This window comes from Schistocerca serialis, chromosome 2, assembly GCF_023864345.2.
Source record: "Schistocerca serialis cubense isolate TAMUIC-IGC-003099 chromosome 2, iqSchSeri2.2, whole genome shotgun sequence".
In the NCBI taxonomy this organism is placed as follows: domain Eukaryota; kingdom Metazoa; phylum Arthropoda; class Insecta; order Orthoptera; family Acrididae; genus Schistocerca; species Schistocerca serialis.
Window position 1 is genome coordinate 947879775 of NC_064639.1, and position 8929 is coordinate 947888703.

The following is an 8929-nucleotide window of genomic DNA, read 5'->3' on the forward strand; positions in this document are numbered from 1 at the left end:
GAAATTTCCTTCCTGATCCCAACCACTCCAATCAAGGGCACTTCCCATGGGCACCATCTAGGCACAGCAAAGGTCATCTAGCATGAGGGCAATTGATGAGACTGATGATGCCCCAGGAAGATGGACATCTACTCTACATCTACATCTACATACATACTCTGCAATCCACCATATGGTGCATGGCGGAGGGTACCTCGTACCACAACTAGCATCTTCTCTCCCTGTTCCACTCCCAAACAGAACGAGGGAAAAAATGACTGCCTATATGCCTCTGTTCGAGCCTTAATCTCTCTTATCTTATCTTTGTGGTCTTTCCGCGAAATATAAGTTGACGGCAGTAAAATTGTACTGCAGTCAGCCTCAAATGCTGGTTCTCTAAATTTCCTCAGTAGCGATTCATGAAAAGAACGCCTCCTTTCCTCCAGAGACTCCCACCCGAGTTCCTGAAGCATTTCCGTAACACTTGCATGATGATCAAACCTACCAGTAACAAATCTAGCAGCCCGCCTCTGAATTGCGTCTATGTCCTCCCTCAATCCGACCTTCCTTGGCATTCATGGGGACCTAGCAGCTCAAACATCAGCAGAATGATTCCTGTGGCATCAAGAGGTTCTACCAGAAGTGTACATAATGACCCCACCATGTCAGAGGGGCCAGCACTTCGATTTTTAAGCACATACAAGTGACCACACAGGTGATCTTGAACACTGCATGCAGACACTGGTCTCTCGTGTCAAGTAACACATTTTTCACCTCCACATACCTCTTCCCCTTCTGCACTCAGCACGTAAAGTCTTTCTGCATAGAGCACTCAAATATTGTGACTTTTTAATGTTATGAGATGACACATCGTGACCTGCCCAACACCCCTACTCAGGTCCCCAGAAGATGCTTCAAAGACATGATCAAGCCTTTGAGATACTATTAAATGGTAAGCCTACAACAGTGTCTGTTAACCAAACTCAAATCTGTGTGGACAGTACAAGATACCTCACCGGAAGACAGCACTTGCCAAGCTCTCCTCTCTGCTACACCTGTCAACCCTCCCATTACTGGCACTGTACCATCAGCCTTCAAATTGCTACTGTCTAGTTTCCCCCCTGAAGAACTCAACATCAGGCTCTTAGACAACTACCTCCTCATTGAGGATCACCACACAGATGACCAGACTACAGATGGCTCCATCACATGACACTTCCACAAGACCAACAAAGTGCCACACAACACTGATACCACTGCTCTCACCTCTCATTTTGCAACCAATGGCATCTTCACAACCACAGCCTCACTTTTCCCTCCAACAGAAATCACACCATTGCTGATGCCATCTAGTCCTGGCGATACATCCACACTCCTTCGACCTCAGTCGCCACCACACACCTGTGCTACGTCCATCCCCAATGCAAATCAGCCTGCCTCCATGACTGCCACCTGTACACCATCTGGCATTCATTACCTCCCAACAACTACTCCGCTGCTGCAGGCAACACCACCCCCATGAGACCTCCCCCCATCTCCACACAGTCTTGCCTCCCTCATGGTGCTCTGCACTATGGGGTTGGAGTGGAGGACAGGGGTGGGGGTGGGGATGGGGGTGGGGGGGGGGGGAGGGCGATGTGGAAAAACTGTGTTAGCAAATATCATCACTGGTGGTCCATTGGGACCTTGCAGGTTCTCTCTGAATGACTGTTAGTCTGCCTTATGTTTTTGTTGAGTTTGCATGCTTCTGAAGTGTAAACTCCTTTCATTAATAATAGTCTGTTTGTTGTGTGATTATTCTTTGTCATCACTGCCTATACCCTGTAACACTACAAGTAGATTAGTTTTCTCATACCCCCAGAGAATTATACTACACCTAATTCCTGAAAAAGTGTGCATAATAGACAGTTCTTTTACAGTGAAATCAGTGATACTATATGAAATGTTCATGACAAATGAAGGTGTTGAGTCAACTCAGTATGCTGTCCGTATGATAACTACACACCATATTTTTATTTACAAAGTTGTCAGTGTCCAATTTTTTGTACATGTGGCTTATTTCACTTATACATTGCTCTGATTATTTTGTGGTGAAATGATTGACTTCTGTTTTTCAAAGTTTAATTTCAAATTATTTTTTACCCTCACTTCTACTTCCCCAAGTGACTGCTCAGTATGACAGATAAGGCCTTCATTGGATTTAAACTAGATTTCTGATGTTGAGTCGTCTGCATAAAGGATGCAGATGTACATGGTGTCGGACTGATTTGCAAAGCAATAAGCATTGACACCTGACATGGCATTATCGATATTTGCCAGCAGCACATCGCTGATGCAGAGATTTTACCCTCCTGCCAGTTGGTGCACATGTGCACCCTTGCAAAAACTTCTTAAGGTGTCACAGATCAAGCAAGAGGGTGGTCACAGGACACAGGGGCACTGATCCTAAGCTCTGCAGTGACAGTTTGTTGTCACTGAGGTCACATGGTGGATCGTTAGGCTCATGTTGTCAAGCAGGCAGCAGTTCTGGAATGGTCTGATGGTGTGTCAAGTCACCTATGGATGAGCAGGTCACTGTGTTCCTGCCTTCTCAGAAGTGATGTAACAAGCTACACCCATGGACCAGCACTGGACTTTATTCTGATTTCAGTGGCCCCAATCATTCCATCTGTTTGGGGTGAGGCTCCTTGTGTTACTCACCATCAGACTATATTTATTTGGGGATTTCTTGTGATTCTGCAGGATTGAATGCACTCGCTCATGTGGTTTTTGAAATGGAGGGTGCAAGTGCCTTGGGCACATGGTGAAATTATTAGAGGTACTTATTTGTGTTTCTATTGGAGCTGTGTGAGATGCACTCAGGGAACATTAAAAGTTGCATAGTCTTTAAATGTGTTGTCTTTCCTCTACGGTAAAATCCTGTGAAAACTGTTTGGCATTAAGCACGGGCAAGATGCAAGGGTATGAGGAAGCAGGTGAGGTTTAAGTCCTGCAGTCATATCTACTGGTGGGGTCCCTGTAGCCCTTAAGTGCTGCAGAAACTTATCTTAAGGGTGCTTTAAGCCCTTGCCCAGCTCCAGGACAGCTCCTATCAGCTTTTGTATCTATGTACTCAGTGACGGGTTGGTAAAGCCCATTCTGTAATACGTTCTGATTTCATCGAGTTTCCTACCATTGTGCTTAATGCATTCTTTGTTAAATTTTTTAGTAGCTGATGAGTTCCCACTAGATGACACTCATTAAAAGTCATTACTTACTTGCCACACATTGTTGGGGCATATAACGGGGGAAAAGCCCTTGCGTGAAGTGCCACAGTATGAAACATGACATGCTGGTATGAGCGTAATGAGTAGAACATAACAGTGCCATGCAATGGGCAATGATTAATGATAGTGCAGATGTGCAATAAATAAAACAAGATCATTTCAGCAGTGGACACGAAAATTAGGCTATATTTAAGTAACACAATGTTCAACCAGTGTCAGCGCACAACGTTCAATCAGTGTCAGAAGACATAAACAATATTTAATCACCCAGATACACATACATATTATGATACAAATGTTGTATAAAATATGTGACAATGAAAAAAAAAGAAAGAAAGAAAATAGAGCTACCTTGACTACCCTAGTAGGTTTTGTCATTAACATGAAAGCTGTTGATTCTTCAAAGGATGAAAATGGCAATTTCAGTCCTTATTTAGTATGCCCTGTGAACTTTTTAATAATAAAGTGAACTGTATGTTTTGGCTTGGAATAATTTTAAGTACAAACATAATTGTGGAACTAAATGGTCCAGAGAAAAAGAAATGAATGTGGGAATATCATTACCTAAAATTATTTGCTAAGACAGATGTGTTTTCATCTAGTACAAACATGTTGGTAAAAGCAATTTTATAATGGAAGTATAGTGTGGTATGCCTCAAAACAGTGGTAGAGACATGCCAGAAGTGAATGAACTACTTCCTGTCAGAATGTGAGAAATGAAATTGAGGCACTGTGCAGACAGATTTCATATGGTGAAGTGTACCCTGCTTTAGGTGAACTGGGGAGAGTTGAAACGGCTAGAGAGGCTGTTCTGTGCCTAAGGTCAGGTGCATGCAAGAAAGAAATGGCCCATACCATACTTTCTGTAGAGAAGTCTCACAAGAGGTACACACAACAGAGGTGCCTAGTCATTTGGTTTGGTGAATCCACAGAGGGATAACCTAAACCATTTTGGTAGGGAATGAATAGAGGACACTTTCACCTGAAAAGCAAAGTGATTGTACAGTATCTGACCATAGAAAAGATTGAACACAATTATTACGGTTGGAAAAGATATGTTGAGTGACAATTAGTCACTTTGTCAAAGGGGATATCCAAACTACTTAGGGGCAAACAGATTTGCCATGGAGCCAATTGTGCTAATCTCCATTCTGTGTATGCTGACATTTTAAAACCTGAGATTTGGATTGTTAATGTGAAATCACAGCTGTTACTTAACACTGCATTTCAATTTAAATGAAGAAAACACATCCCATGCTCTTATAAGCTAGAAGCAGAATTATTGTTATGGAGATTATAATGATCAAATCCGAATACTATGGTATGGTCAGTTACTAGAGATGTATTCCTAACTCTTCAAGACCAAATAAATAATCATGCATGAACATTTAACGAAAATATTGAATACATTTATTAAGAGAAAAAGAAAAGGATAACAAATTGTAATATGGTATCATAAAAGTGATATTTACTTTAAAGAGTGTGTTAAAGCAGTTTTATATGACATCTTTTGCCTCAGTGGGGGGGGGGTTCTGCAGTGTAACATAGGTTATTTGTGAGAATGACCTACGTTCCACTGAAGACACTAATGCTGGTGAAAAGATAGTTGTGTCTTTTGTAAACATTTTATGTGGTGAGAAAAATATATTTTGTGCACTCCAATCTGTGATCTGTGCAGATGGTGTGTATGCAATGACAGGGGGCAGAAGACGTGTTCATTTCATAGCTGGAAATTGTGACACTCTCTTACAGTATCATTGTGCTTGGAGACAAAGTCGAGAAGAATAAGTGCACACATGACCGTGGTATGGAGTAGCCAGACCATGAGAACAAAACAAAAGGGTGCCCATAACTGAAGAAGAACAGTGAAAGGTAACTTAGACCACATCAAACTGACAGGGCCACCACTCATGGTGTGACACCCAGGTCACCACACACACACACACACACACACACACACACACACACACACACACACACACACACACACACACACACACACGAAAGAGAAACACTGCAGTATCCTTGCAAAAATTTCTTAAGGCATCACAGATGAACCAAGAGGGAACCAGGAGGGTAGTCATAGGACACAGGGGTTGTTGATCCTAAACTCTGCTGTGAGCATTTTAATGTTGTTGAGGTCGTTTGGTGGATCACTGGGCCCTTGATGTCAAGCAGGCAGCACCTCTGGAAGGGGCCAACAATGTGTGTCAAGTCACTTCGGATAGACAGGTTGCTGTGTTACTGTCTGCTCAGGAGTGAAGTGACAATCTGCACCCATGGGCTAGTGCACTGGGCTTCATTCTGACATTGGTGAGCCTAGTCATTCCATCTGTTTGGGCTGAGGCCCCTTGGGTTACCCACTGTTGAACTACATTTATTTGGGTATTTCTTGTGATTCTGTAGGACTGCATACACTCACCTTTTTTTCCATGTGTACATGGTGAAGTTATTAAAGGCAGTTATTTGTGGGCCTAAGGGAGCCATGTGAGGTGCTCTCTGGGTGGCTCTAAGCACAGATATGATGCCAAGGGTGTGGGGGAACAGCAAGATTTAAATGCTGTGGTCGTATGTAGTGGTAAGCCCCCTGTCACCACTCAGTGTTGCAGAAACTTATCTTAAGGGTGCTTCAAGCCCTTGCCCAGCTCCAGGACAGCTCCTGTCAACTTATGTTTATGTGCACTCGGTGATGGACTGTAAATCTCATTCTGTAATATGTTCTAATTTCCTCAAGTTTCCTACCATTGCACTTAATGCAGTGTTTGTTGAATTTGTTTGGTAGCTAGTGAGTTCTCGCTGGCGACACTAGTTAAAAGTAATTACTTACTTGCCTATGAATTACTTGTTTAACAAACTGATAGCAGCTTAATATATTTGGTACTTTCTACCTAATGTGGTTATTTTTCTTAAAACAGGCCAATGCCCAATGCCTAGCTTGATGTGGACTGTGTTTTTTTTTAAAAAGGGCAACATCCTTTGGATTAAGAAGTTTTAATAATTGGATGGTTGTATGATTTTAAAAAGGCTGAGGTTCATTAATTCCATGTTTTTCTCTGTATTGGCATATTTAACTGTATAAACGATTTCCAAAAGGGGCAGTGCCTGAAGTCTGGGTGAAGTTTAACTGGGAGCTACACTTGCTCTACTGACCAATTGCAAGGTTAAGAGCATTTTTGCGCATGACCAGATGTTAATTCTGCTCACCTTTGTTTATATTGGTATTCTTAATGGTGTAAATAATTTCACAAAAGGTGCAATGCCCAAGATCTGGTTAAGTTCAACTGGGAGCTGACAAATTTCAGGGTTATTAGTATTTTGGTAGTAGGGCTTCTGCCCAAATATTAATTTTGTGTATCCTTGTCCATTTTGTATACTTAACTGTGTAAATAATGTTCCAAAAAGGGGAAATGCCTGAACTCTGATTAAATTCATCAAGAGCTGTGCACACCCCATGGGCCAACTTCAAAATTATTAGTATTTGCTAATGTTTTTAAGTTTTAATAATGTTCTTTTCTTAAGTTGTAATGGTTTACTTAAATGTTTTGGATTAATTCAAGTGTAGTCAAGGATTGTGGTTCTAAAGGAATTAATTATTAGATTGTGTTAATGCAGAAACTCTATATTTGCCACATATTTTGCTGCATATTTGTAAGCTGTCGATAATGTATCAGAGGGTCATAAGCCTGGTGTCTAAGAGAAGCTCACTGGATCATGTTGTGTTCCTGACAATCTATGCCTGTGTAAGATAAAAGAGTTGTTAAATAAACAATGTATCAAGATGCTCAGTGGCTGTCCATTTCCAAACCATTATTTTCAAGTCTGACTTGCTCCAAAGGTTGTCTTCAGATCCCTATCCCTGGCCTGAAGGTTTCAACAGCATTGAACCTCTATGAACTATCTAAAAGGCACTGTAATCTAATTGATATTATTTTATGAAACTTCCTTACATTAAAATTACACACTTTACTGGGACTCAAATCCAGAAACTTGTCTTCCATGGCTAATGCCCTTATGAACTGAGCCATAAAGGCATGATTCATGATATAATATCACAGCTTTGACTCTCACCAACTTTGCAAACTTCACATCAGCTCTCATGCATACCTTGCTGCAGTAACACTCCTGAAAGAAAGGATATTACAAAGAAACAGATTAACTAAAGCTTTGGGAATGTTTCAAGAGTGAACTGTGTACTCTCAGCAGGGTGGGTGTTGTTTTGAAATTTGCTGGCAGATTAAAACTGCATACTAGACCTGGACTCAAATGTGGAAACTTGCATATTACAGACAATGCTCGTGTTGGCTGAGCTGTTCAGGCATGACTCACTATCCACTTACACAGCTTTAATTCTGCCACTACTTCTTTCCTAATTCACAAACTTCACAAAAGCTCATGGCATACCTTGATAGACTAGCTCCCATAGAAGGCCCACTCTAACAGTCAGTAATATCAGTGCTGATGTCTGTTATTGTAAGACACTCCTGAGCATTTTGTTATTATATTCATTTCACTAATCAAGCTGATTGTCAAGTGAAACTCTGAACTGATCTCTAAAGAACTCCATCTGCCCCATAGTGCTATGTGTCTGCAACCTCACAATAGATTCCGGTACCACTTTAAATTCCTCACTGTATGACTAGATCATATTCAATTTAACATTGGAGACTGAGGACAAAAGCCAATGGAGAAGTCACAAAATTCAGAAGCAGTTTGATAGTGCACAGCATAGAGTACAAGCTAAATGTAGGAAAAAACATTTTAAGAAGACCAAGAAGGGCTTATTACCAGGCAGTGGTCAAGGGAAAGGAATGTAAGAACTGTACAATCGTCTTCGCAAAGTGATTAACTGTTACATAGTATTTTAAACCAAGTGCTTGCTCAGCATTGTAACCTATATTTAGGCTCTTTGGTGAAGGATCATGGAAAAGAAGATCATGTATTGATGAAAGGAGGAGGAGGGGTACAGATAATTGTTTGGATCTAATCTTAATTATACATTTGAGGATGACATCAGGAACATTGCTGAAAATGTCCCTCATGCTAATGTATAGATCACATCACTATTTCAGTGGTATGATAATATCTGACTGGGGCATTCTGTGGAATGTGTTACCATACAGCATGGAAAATTGCTCAGGGGAAGTGAGCATTCACATGTGGGTGTGACTGGTGAATCCTTATTCTGTCGCATCATACATGCAATGGTTTGTGTCTGACTGCTCCCAGTAAGATGCTACTTGCATGAATAATGGCCAGAAGCATCCAGTGTGACCAAAGCAGTACCTATCTTAAGCCAGTGATTTCAAATGTGTTCAATTGGCATATATCAGAGTAAATTCATCCAAAAGACAGAGAGCTTCAGAATAAATATAGTCATGGATGAAACAGCTACTAGTAAAACAAAATTATGATGTTTTGACAAAGGTAAGCATATAAAACAAAATGTATTAAGTGGCTTCCATCAAAACATCAGAAGCTTCATTAATTAATTAAACAGGAACTTCTCATATCCTCAAAGGAAAAGGAATGGGTAGAAAGTACAGTATTTCTGCATACATGGAGAGCATACCAAAACATGACGTGGAATTCACTGAAATGAAACAGTTCTTTGGTTGCTGTAGCACAATATTTGCCGAGGATACACATAAGCTTGTAGTGCAATACAGACAGTTTACACGGTACCA